This window comes from Canis lupus, chromosome 5 (assembly GCF_011100685.1).
Source record: "Canis lupus familiaris isolate Mischka breed German Shepherd chromosome 5, alternate assembly UU_Cfam_GSD_1.0, whole genome shotgun sequence".
Classification (NCBI taxonomy): domain Eukaryota; kingdom Metazoa; phylum Chordata; class Mammalia; order Carnivora; family Canidae; genus Canis; species Canis lupus.
Window position 1 is genome coordinate 53357380 of NC_049226.1, and position 12896 is coordinate 53370275.

General features: G+C 41.4%; 1 long non-coding RNA gene across 1 annotated transcript; it reads right to left on the reverse strand.

The window, feature by feature from the left end:
* Positions 1-2553: 2553 nt before the first annotated feature.
* LOC119876277 lies at positions 2554-11492 on the reverse strand. Its single transcript, XR_005358906.1, has 3 exons — positions 11367-11492; positions 7679-7803; positions 2554-2879 (listed from the first exon to the last, which is right to left on the reverse strand). It is a non-coding gene; the product is annotated as an uncharacterized LOC119876277 (long non-coding RNA).
* Positions 11493-12896: the final 1404 nt, after the last annotated feature.

Sequence of the window (12896 nt, forward strand, 5' to 3'; positions counted from 1 at the left end):
TTTTTACATAAAAATAGGCAATTTACTTATATGCAGTTTTCAGTCTTTTTCTTTTATTTTAAAGGATTTATTTATTATTTATTTATTTGTTTGTTTGTTTATTTATTTATTTTAGAGAGCTGGGAGGGGCAGAGACAGACGGAACAGAGTCTTAAGCAGACTCCACACTGAGTGTGGAGCCTCATGTAGGGCTTGATTTCACAACCCTGAGATAATGACCTGAGCAAGAACCAAGAGTCAGTTGCTTAACCAATTGCACCACCTAGGCACCCCTCCATCTTATTCTTTTCACTTAATACTTTATCCTTAGCAACAAATGTTGTTTTTTTATTGATGCCCCAGCATTCACAACCATCCTTCCCTGCTTTACCATCTCCATAACACCGACTACCATCAACATACTGCAATGTTTTTACTTCTTTATTTTGTTTATCTCTTGTTTCCCCCCTCCCCACCTCCCACACATATTCAAGAAAGTAATCTCCAGGGATCCCTGGGTGGCTCAGCGGTTTAGTGCCTGTGTTCTCCTAGGGCATGATCCTGGGGTTCCGGGATTAAGTTCCACATCGGGCTCCCTGCAAAGAGCCTGCTTCTCCCTCTGCCTGTCTCTGCCTCTCTCTCTCTCTCTTTCTCTCTCTCATGAATAAATAAACTCTTAAAAAAATCTTAAAAGAAAAGAAATTAATCTCCATGAGAGTGAGAATATGTTTATTCTGTTTTCTACTGTATCCCCAGTGCCTAAAGAGTGCCTAGCACATAATAGATGTGTTATTTGTTGAATGAATAATGCCGAAGAGGAAGGCATAATAGCACCATCACTGGAGGTAATTCCTGGATTTAAAGGTTGGTCAAGGGGTGCCTGGGTGGCTCAGCTGGTTAAGTGTCAGACTCTTCGTTTCCACTCAGATCATGATCTCAGGGTTGTGGAATCGAGCCCCACGTCAGGCTCTGTGCTCAGCACCATGTCTGCTTGAGATTCTTTTTCTCCCTCTGCCTTTGCACCCCATCCCCCAGCTCATGCACTCTTCCATTCTAAATAAATAAATAGAATCTTTAAAAGTTGGTCAGATAATATAACTATGAAAACACATATTCATGCACCATACATAGTCAATTGTTCTTACCACTAATGCTATTTCTAGTTATTTGGGCTAACATACGTAGGTAATAGGATGAGCAATTCCTCATGCATAGTGAATTAGATGATTGCAGCTTGCATGCAATTGTTTTTTCATAGGGAATTCTTCTCAAGACTCTCTTTTTTTCCCAGGGTTTTCTCTTATGTCATCTTTTTTGTCTTTCCATTGTGCTTTATGTGTTCCCAATAATCTTGGTTCCTAACTTTATTGTCTTCTAAAATTTGGGGTTTGTTTTCAGTGATAGTGTATAATATGTCATGCATGGGTACTTTCTCTTTGAATTTGATTTCACTTTGATTGATGGTTTGTTGGTTTGTTCAGCAAGCCACATCTTGTTATATATGTCTATCTATCTATCTATCTATCTATCTATCTATCTATCTATCTATCTTTGAAAGAGAGAGAGATACACTTTATATATTCATTAAATTAACCAATTCCCTGTATTTCCCAGATGTCAGGTGGTCAGGCATGGGCCTGCCCATATGAACTCACATCTTCCTACCTAATTAAAACCTGAATCATTGGGTCATCTGGGTGGCTCAGTTGGTTACGTGTCTGCCTTCACTTGGGTCACGATCTTGGGGTCCTGGGATCGAGCTCCACATCAGGCTCCCTGCTCAAAGGGAATCGGCTTCTCCCTCTCCCTGTACTTCTTCTCCTCTTCCTACTCATACTCTCTTTCTCAAGTAAATAAATAAAAGCTTTTAAATAAATAAAACCTGAATCATTGAATATGTTTATATCTAGTAGTCCTTTCTCTCATTTTTATCAGTAATGATTGTTTTTCCTTCATCTTTTACATATGTAAAGAACAAGATACACATAATTGCCATTTTAAACTCAACTCACTGCTATAAAAATTATTCAAATGAGATAATATATATGAAAGTGCTTGGTAAGCTTTGAGCTCTCTACAAACATTACCCTGTTGCAAATAACATTAACTCACAGCATCTCTGACTATATAGCATGTCACATATACACTTCATTCACTGTGTGAAAATCTTTCATATGCTAAAAGGCCAGTATCAAATCCTCATTCCAATTCTAGGCTGAATAGCCTGGCTTATTTATAATTTCTTCCTACAATCTTTGCTCAAATTCTCAATGCTTTTCATGTTTTGTGACTTCTCTTGGATCTATCCTTTATTCTCTCTTTGCTAACAAAGTGCTAACACTGTGCTAGCATGGTGATTTGACAAGTGAAACTCACTTTATGAAATACAACTCTGTGACAATAGAATATTTTATAAGTTGTGTCCTATTACAGTAAGTGACTTAAATACCCGCTACAGAGGGAAGTTAGGAAAGAACTTCTGTTTATGGAGCACCTACTCCAGTGCATATCTGTAGCGTGAACTTGCTTCTTTGTGTCTCCAAGCCTGTTTTTCTCACATGTAAAGTAGGGGCTCACCATTAACCCTTCCTGCAGTGGTTTTCAAAGGTTAGGGTACTGGGGCACATTTGAAAACATGTGGGAGTGTTTTCAGCCCACAATGCCTGGGGGGATGTGGGTGGGGGACAAGAATATAAACATCCCCAAATACCTCAGAAGCAATCCCTCAACTAGAAATTGCCTTGCCACAAAATGTTGGTAGCACTGCCATTGAGAAACAGATAAAGAAACTCCTTACACATGACCCTCTGAGACACCAGTGAACACTAGATGGCAGAACAGGGAAGCTTCAGGATTCAGGAAAAAAAGTCCTCATTCAAAATCCACAAGATTCTCCTGCCCTGTTAAAATAATAACACTTTTAAATAATAATTTAAATAATTTTACATTTTAAATTTAAGTAAAAATTTAAATAATTTTAAAATAATAACAATTTAAAAAATAGAAACGATTTTAAAATTATTTCCTGTGTAAGTCTGCCCAAAGCAAACCTGAAATTCTCCTGCTATATGGGAAGCATCTTAAAATTTCAGATCAGCTCACCATCCAGGTGAGAGGACTTCTCTTAATGCCTTTAGAAACAGCGAGTTCATTTCCATTTTTGTCTGTGTTTCTGAAGAGTTACTTGACTTTAGTCAAATCAGTAAGTCATATTGCCAATTATAAGTTATATAAGATACTTCTTTGAATGTACCTATTTCTTATGCCAGCTCTGTATGAGCTCTGACAAAGTTCACATGGGCCAAAGTTGAAAGCACTTCACCTCCTGCCCTGCCTCTCATGTCTGTCCTCCCACTCCAGAGCTTCCTACTAGGGATCCACTTGCACCCAGAATATGCAACCTAAGGGTGCAGGGACTGAGTCTGTGATCTTATAGATCGTAGCCAGTGGATAAAATCTTTCTCCTTTCTACCCCCTGGCCTGCAAAGTGGGTAGTTCTGACACACAGCATGTCTTAATTCTTAAGAACCCACCCAGTCTTTGAATCTAGCAATCAATAGCTCTTTGCAACAATTAGCACTAGCATGTGCTGTTTCACTTTGGCTTTCCCACCATCCTTGCTTTGCTGTCCTTGTCCTTCACTCTCCTTCTCTGGGACTGTACTCCTCAATAAAATGAGGGCATGTAAACCCTCTGTTTTGAGCTCTGCTTTTGGGAGATCCAGAGTAAGACATAAGTGGAGAATTGAAACCATCATCTGGTTAATTCAGACTAAACTCTTGCAGAGATCAATTTGCATTAATTTACAAGACAAGGTGTTAAATACAGAAGAATGGTCATGCCAACTGACAAGTTAAAGTGAGCTGTCAATATTGTGGGATCATCATACCACATTTCTCTTATAAGCTCACTTTCGAGTTCTCTGGTATCTGTTTCACACAGTCTCTCAAGCCTCAATCTTTCATCCCCACTGCTATCTTCACCCAACAACATCTCTTCCAACTTAATTGGGAAAAGAGACACCATCAGATGGGCACTCTTTGATCATCTTATTACTAGATCAACAAGTCCATCTGTGCCTGCCATCATCTCCTTTCTTCCTATTCCATCTGGTAAAGTGTCCCTTCTATCGCCAGCCAATTCCTCAGTGAAGATCTAATTCCCTCTGGCCTTCTCTTCTCAGGGGCTTGGTTCCTTAGTCCTCTCCTTCTTCTTCTTTTTTTTTTTTTTACCCCCCGCCCCCGTTCTTTTTTTTTTTTTCAAGACTTTATTTATTTCAGAGAGAGAGTGTGTGAGCGCATGAGCAGGGGGAGGGGCAGAAGCAGAGTCAGAGGGAGAAGCAGACTCTGCTGAGCCTGGAGCCCCATGCAGGGCTTGATCCCAGGACGCTGAGATTATGACTTGAGCCCAACTCGGACACTTAACCAACTGAGCCACCCAGGTACCCCTATTCCCCTCCTTCTTGAAGCAATAATCCCTCTTGTTCTTTCCCACCTGAATTCAAAACACTTTCCTACCTTTAAAAGACCTCCCTTTACTGCATGCTGGCCTCGAGCTGGTTCTACACTTCTATACTTGCTTTCCCAGTCAAACTTCTCTGAAGAGAAAGCTATCTCAATTTTTTCACCTTCTATCTTTTCCTCAACAAACTGTAATGAGGCTTCCACCTGCATCACTTCTCTGACACTGACCTTGTGGAAGTTACTAATGACTCAGTTACTCAATCCAATGATCATATTTTTCACGGCTTCATTTTAAACCATCCTCAAGCAGCAATCAACACAACCAAGCAGTCTCTCCTTTAACCATTCCTTCCCCAGTTTCCTTTTAATGCCCTGTCCCCACCCCCACATGCTGCTATTTCTTTATTACATTTGTGTTGTACTCTTCCTCTTTCCCAAGGTGAATGTCATCAGTCCTTCCTCAAGACTTGATATAGGCCTGCCCCCTCCTCATTACATACTGAGACATTCTCATATAGATCCGTGATTCCAAAGTATGTCATTTGCAGGTGACTCAGAAATGTATATCATCAGCCAGACCTTTCTGCTTTATTTCCCACCTAGTGCTTACAATCTTATCTTAGAATTTCAAATGCATCTTATCTTAGAATTTCAAATGCACTGCAGGCTACTCTTTCTGCTCACAGGTCCTTTCCCTGAGCTCTAATAAAAACACCTTTTTGTACTAAAAAGAGAGAGAGAGAGAGAAAGAGAATTTCAAAAGCACTTCAGACTTACCATGTCCAAAAATCCAACTCTAGATTTCCACCCTATCTTCCACTCTGCCCAACCTGGTTGTTCTTCAGATTCCCTAGTTCAGTGATCAGTGTTCATGAAGTCATAGGAGCAGGAACAAAGTTAGGGGAGACATCCCTTAAGCAACCTATTGCTAAGCCTTGTCTCTTTGTATAGACTCTAAAATATTTTAATTCGTTTCTTTTATGTTAATTTTTTTTTTTTTTTTTTTTTGAGATTTTCTTTAGGGATGCCTTGTTGGCTCATTCAGCTAAGTGTCTGCCTTGGGCTCAGGTCACAATCTTGGACTTCCTGCTCAGCAGGGGATCTGCTTCTCTCTCCTCTTTCTGCCCCTCCCACACTGGTGCTCATACTCTCTTTCTCTTTTGCTATCTCTCTTGCAAATAAATAAATAAAATCTTTTAAAAACTAAATATTTTATTTATTCATTTGAAAGACAGAGTCAGAGAGCATAAACAGGAGGAGTGCCAGAGGGAGAGGGAGAAGCAGACTCCCCAGGAGCAGGGAGCCCGATGTGGGACTCCATCCCAGGACCCCAGGACCATGACTTGAGCCAAAAGCAGATGTCCAACTGACTGAGCCACCCACATGCCCCTTTGTTAAATCTATTTTTAAATATTTTTTGAATCTGTCTACTTTGCCACTACCACTGCCATCACCCTCTATCAGTGTCTTTTGCCTGGGTTAATCCAATTTTTGTTTCCCCGGTAGCCAGAATGATGGTTTCAATCCCCAAATCTGATTGTGTCACCCTGTTGCTTAAATTTTTTAAACGGTGTCTATCTATTTTTAGAATAAAACAGGGAATCCCAAATCTAGTCTACAAACTTCACATGTGCTGGTCTCTATCTATCTCTCCAGTTTACTTTCTTTTACTTTGTGCCTCAATTCATTAGCTTTCTTTCAGTTCCTCCTATTGTTCACATGCTCTCCTACCACACTACCTTAGGCTATGCTTCCCCTCTGCCTAGAAAGCCCTTTCTCTAGTCAGTGTCTGCTTGGTCTTCAGGTGTAAGTTCAGGAATCATTCTCTTAATGCAAGCATTCTCTGACCTTCCAGCCATGTCAGATTCCTATTATTACACTCTAATGTATGTGTGCCCCAAGACACTAATAATGTAATGTTGAAGAGAATACGTCTAAAGAGTTTACAAGAGTTCAAATTAAAGCCTTGGATTTCAGGGCTGAAAGTGAGAACCCAATCCCTAGAAGGTAAATTATTTTAATTTTAGGCCCACTTTGGGGCACCTGGGTAGCTAAGTGGTCGAGCATCTGCTTTCAGCTCAGGACTTGATCCTGGATCCTGGGATTGAGTCCCACATTGGGCTTTCTGTGGGGACCCTGCTTCTCCCTCTGCCTATGTCTCTGACTCTCTCTGTGTCTCTCATGAATAAATAAATAAATAAGTAAATCTTAAAAAAAAAAAAAAAACCCCACACACAATATTTTAGGTCTACTTTGATGGAGGTAGGAAATAAAAGGAAGGTCGGAGGAAATTTCCAGATGTCTGACTTGACTGGATGGAAAGAGATGCCTTGAAGGAGAATGGCAAATTTAGGAGTAGAAATAGGCTTCCTGGCCAACGAAAGTGTGAATGCCAGTTCACAGTGCATTTACATTTGCTCTTTGACTTAGCGGTTATACTTCTGAGACTCCATCCCAAAGGTGAACTGATGACAAAATTGCTGAAAGCCACCCAGTGTCAACAATAAGGGATTAAAGGAACCTCCTGTGCACCTTCGTATAATACAGTACCAAGCAGATGTCTAAAAAGAATAAAAATTTCTATGTCTTATAGTGGAGTTATCTTTAGAATATACTGATAAGTGTAAGAAGCAGGGAGGAAAAAGCATACATAGTATGTTACCATTTACCTAAGAAAGGGAGGAGAGGATTCAAATATATGTGCTAGTATTTGCTTATATTAAAAAAAAAACAAAATGACAAACCATGGATATTTTGAATTGTTACCAATAAAGACTGTAATGCAGATCTGACTAAGTCTTCATCAGCCTACTGAGTTGCTCCAGATCAAAGATTAAGAGTTCTGGTTGGGTATTAATGGCCAGTGCTACGGCTACCATAACACACTGGTAGACTGGGGAGCCTGGAGGCTAAGAGGTCCAAGATCAAAGTTTGACAGTGTTCAGTTCCTGGTAAGAACTCCTTCTCAGCTTGCAGATGGCTGCCTTCTCCCTGAGTCCTCATGTGGACTTTCCTCTATATTTGTGAGGAGAGAGAGAGAGATTTCTCTCATCCTCTTCTTCTAAGGCCACTAGTCATATTATCAGGGCCCCATGGTCATGACTCAGTTGAACCCTAATTAGTGCCAAAGTCCTCATCTCCACACATTATCTCTCTTACTCTGTTCAGGCTGCTAGAACCAAATACCACAGACTGGATGGCTTATAAACAACAGAAATTCACGTTTTTTTTCTCACAGTTCTGGAGGCTGGGAGCCTGAGATCAGCATGCCAGCATGGTTGGATAAGGGCCCTCTTCTGGGTCATAGACCTCATGCTGTGTCCTCAGATGGCAGAAAGGGCTGGGAAACTCTGTTTTCTCTCTTTTAAAAGAATAGAAATTGCATTTGTGTGAGTTCCACCTTCGTTACCCAAGGACCTCCCCTTCATGACATAAGCACCTCCCAAAGGCCCTAACTACTACCATCACATCGGGCATTAGTATTTTAATGGATGGATTTGGTGGGGACACAAATACTCAGACCATAGCACCACCACCTTAGGAGTGAGAGCTTCAATATGTAACTTGTGGGTGAGGGACACATTCAATCCATAACATGCATTCACTGTGTTTGTCGTTGGCTTGGGGTCGCCTGGAAAGAATAAGGTTTCAGCTAAATCAAAGTGACTCTGAAGCCACCGAACATGGAAAGGTGCAAGATGCATCAATTTGTCTTTTGCTTTGGAGGAGATGTTCTGGGATGTACCTGCCCACTGGAGCTTTAAAAACTTTACTGAAATGACAGCTCCCTGGATGATCACAGGATGTATTGTCTACTTACTAGAGTACATGCATGTGTTTTATCAAGGCTTCCAGTGTGCTAGTCAATTCTGGCTCATCCTGCCAAATCAGAATGATGCTGTCACTGTAATGAATTAATGTGATATTTTGGGGAACATCCAGAAGTTCAGATCTCTTTGGACTGTATTAATGTCAGATAGCCTAACATAGCACAATGACAAAACTGTGAATGTGTATTATTGTCCATTTCATGTGAACTGATCCTGGTCTTTTTTTTTTTTTTAAGATTTTATTTATTTATTCATGAGAGACACACACAGAGAGAGAGAGAGAGAGAGAGAGAGAGGCAGAGGGAAGTAGGCTCCATGCAGGGAGCCTGACGCGGGACTCGATCCCAGGTCTCCAGGATCATGCCCTGGGCTGAAGGCGGCGCTAAACCACTGGGCCAGCAGGGCTGCCCTGATCCTGGTCTTTTATCTTTTTTTTTCTTTTTAAGGAGAGAGAGGCAGAGGCAGAGAGGCAGAGACATAGGCAGAGGGAGAAGCAGACTCCCTGTGGGGAGCCTGATGTGAGACTCGATCCTGGCACCCTGGGATCACACCCCAAGCTCAAGACAGACACTCAACCACTGAGCCACCCACACGTCCCTCTGGTCCTCTATCTTGATTGGGATAGAAAATAATATATTCTTTATGTTAATGGCCATACACCATGTATCTAAGGCCAGAATTAATCAACTCTAAGTAAGATATCATGTTTAGGGGGCGCCTGGGTGGCTCAGTCAGCTGAGTGTCTGACTCTTGATCTCAGCTCATGTCTTGATCTTGGGGTTGTCAGTTTGGGCCCCACATTGGGCTCCACACAGACTTTTTTTTTGGAGTCTACCAAAAAAAAAAAGAAAAAAAAAAAAAAGAAAAAGAAGATACCATGTTTAGCATGTTAGCTGAAATTGGGGATATTACTTGGTTGAGCCTGCATTGGTCTACTGTCATTCTCCAGAATCTAGCACCTGGTTTCTACAGAGGCTAGACTGGCTGGATACAGGGAAATATGGTTGTGGCCACCATCCCTGCCTCCTTGAGATCCTTAAGGCTGATACTAATCCATTCCATACTCCTTTAGATACAATGTTGTTTGTATCTTGATTAGGGATGAGGATAGGGCAGTTTCAGAGGTTTTTACTTGGCCTAGTTACTACCATATTTCTTACCTCTACAGACCAAGGGTTACTCCAAATACCAAGTAATTCTATCTCAATTATACAGTCAGGAATTGGAGAAAAAAGCCACAGGGTCAGTGCAAATACCTAATATATTGATTTTAAGCCATACTTTGGCCACAAACCTACTTATTGCCTGGTTTACTTTTGCATCCACTCTGCAGAGGTTTACAATGACCCTGAGTTTCTAGGTATTTGTATTTGTTGACGTTTTTCAGGGAAACAAAATAATAGTGTGTGTGTGTGTGTGTGTGTGTGTGTGCGTGTGAAAAGAAAGAGATTTTTTTTAAAAAAGATTTATTTATTTATTTATTCATGAGAGACACAGACTGAGAGAGAGGCAGAGACACAGACGAGGGAGAAGCAGGCTCCTTGCAGGGAGCCCGATGCAGGACTCGATCCCGGGATGCAGGATCAGACCTGAACCAAAGACAGGTGCCCAACCACTGAGCCACCCAGGCGTCCCAAAAGAAAGAGATTTTAACAAACTGGCTCATGTGATTATAGCAACAGGCACATCTGCAAGGAAGACTGGCAGGCTGGAGGCCCAGGGAACAGTTGCTATTGTAGCTCAAGTCCACAGGCAGCCTGGGGGAAGAATTCCTTTTTCCTAAAGATGACTTCAGTCTTCATTCTTAAGCTCTTCAACTGATTGAATGAGGACTACTCGGAATTATGGAGGGTAATCTGCTGGACTCAAAGTCTACTAATTTAAATGTTAGGCCACACCTGAAAAATGTCTTCACCACACCATAGACTGGTAGTACACCAAACATCTAGGCACTATAGCTTAGCCAAGTTGACACATGAAATTAACCCTCACAGTATCAATGTCAAATATTAGACACTGTTCCAGTAGTTTTCAAAATGTATTGGTATTTCTCTTCCCCCAGTTTACAGTCACCCAAGCCAATGGCCATTCATCCCTTGGGAAAGAACAAGGAGAAATGAGTACATATTTGCTGGGGTGTTTCAGGGTCCTTCTTCCTGGAGACAAACCACCTCTTTATTTAGTGGTGTCCTACTTATTAATTTATTACCCCTCAGCTCCAAATTTACCCTTCAGTACTTACTCTATGATAATGGATGAAATTCTTTTAAGTACTTATCCTTTACAGTGAGCAACATGCTAAGCTTTCTCAATGTCAGGGGCTAGAGGAATATTACAGGAAGAAGGAGCTATGGGATGCCTGGGTGGTTCAGCAGTTTAGCACCTGTCTTGAGCCCAGGGCATGATCCTGGAGTCCCAGGATCGAGTCCCACATCAGGCTCCCTGGGAGGAGCCTGCTTCTCCCTCTGCCTGTGTCTCTGCCTCTCTCTCTCTCTGTGTCTCTCATGAATAAATAAATAAAATCTTTTTTTTTTTTTTTTTAAAGAGCTTCTTCCACTCATTCTGGCTGCTGTGCTGTCAACAAGTGATGTGGTCGGTGGTGCTGACCCAGCCTTGCTCCCAGAATGTTCCAAGGAATGCTCCAAGCTTAGCCCAACAATCTTCCCAGGGCCTTCTCGATACAGATATTGTGCCCTCCAAGCCTCTAGCCAGCACCAGCATCCCACCTCTTTCTGCTGGTCTCTACCTCTCCTCTAGACATACCTGACAGCGATGTGGCTTTACTGACATAGACATTGTGCTCTCCAGGCATCCCATTTGCACTGGCCACTGCAGGCAACCATCCTCTATGATTGTCTCCCTGCTAGTCCAGAAACTAGACCAGCTCTGGCCTAAGAAGCCAGCACACATCTTTGCCATTTAGTGGGTTGCAACCATGCCTTCTCTGACAAAGTCTGAACCCCAGCCATTGGAGGAAAACACCCTCAATAGAAGTTTGTCCTTCCTTGGGCATTTTCCCTTCAGCCCTAGAGTACCTTTGTATCCTATACTTATTCTTTGATCATAGCCTAACTATTCTTAATATTGTACTTACTCTTTTTAAATCATAGTGTGAAAAAAATAATAAAAAGTAAAAAAAATAAATCATAGTGTGGTTTCTGTCTCTTGATTGGACCCAGACTGACAGAGGATGAGAATGGCCCCAGAAAGTTAGGATTTGGGAATCAGATTGGTCATTCCCTGGTCCTGAGTGCAGTGCTGAGCACATTGCTGATGGGAAGTGGGTGGCTCACAACTCATTGCATACAATGAGATCACAATTAATCAAGCTGTGGTTGATTGTGATGAACTGCTAGATGAAGCAAGTGCCTTAGAAACTTAAGTGGCTATGATGTTTGACAATTACTGAAGCATTTAAGGACTGTCCTTTGGGACAGATCCTTTTGAAAGTATTTCTGCACTTACAGAGAAAAGAAAAAAGATACACTGAAGCCCATTAATTTTTAGCTCCCTTATGGAAGTAGCTTTCTCTGTATACTGTGCACAGCCACAGGTTGTGACTTGCTTATGCCTAGTGACTGTAGACCATCTCTGATCTGAAAAGTCAGAGAATTTTTCACTATCCAGTGAACTGCAACTCTGCTTTCTCCAGTGAGGTCTGAACTCCTGTATATGTTTGTCCCTGCCTTGCTTACTCTTTCTCTGCTCCAAGGTCTATATATATCTTATAGTTACTTTTCTATCATTTTTTTTACATTGAACTTCCCTTGTTTAAATCACAGTGTAGTTTCTATCTTATGACTTGCACCTATACTAAAATGGACTCCAGGGACACCTGGGTGGGTCAGCGGTTGAGTGTCTGCCTTTGGCTCAGGTCATGATCCTGGAGTCCTGGGATCGAGTCCCATATCAGGCTCCCCACAGGGAACCTGCTTCTCCCTCTGCCTATGTCTCTGCCTCTCTCTGTGTGTCTTACATGAATAAATAAATAAATTATTTTAAAAAATAAAAAATAAGATAAAATGGACCCAAATTTTGTACCTGGCACAGGTCTAGAAACTGAACAAGGAATCATGAATTTTTATTAAGAAAACTTTCTGCAGTCCTCTGTTTATCCATTCTTTCTTTCTTTTTTATTATTATTATTTTAAAGATTTTGTTTGTTTGTTTGTTTGTTTGTTTGTTTATTTATAGAAAGATAGTGTGTGAGCAGGGAGAGGACCAGAGGAAGAGGGAGAGAGAGAATCTCAAGCATATTCTATGTTGAGTGCAGAGCTTGATCTCATGACCCTGAGACCATGACCTGATATGAAATCAAAAGTTGAATGCTAAACCAACTCAGCCACCCAGGTGCTCCATATCCATTCTTGCTTTCTTTTGATTGGAGACATAAAGCAGCCTTTTTTTTTTTTGCCTATTGATATTGCCCTAGGGACACTGTGATCTACTAACCATCTCTACAACCCTGCAGGCCAAGGGTTTGGCCCATCATTACGATCATTGTGAACCATTGGCTTCTGGTAGTTAAATACTACTATTTGTCTTCAAGAGAGCCACCACTAGACTTCTTAGTGATGCTGATGCTTCTCACTGACCTATACCTGATGGCCTTGGTAAATTGCAT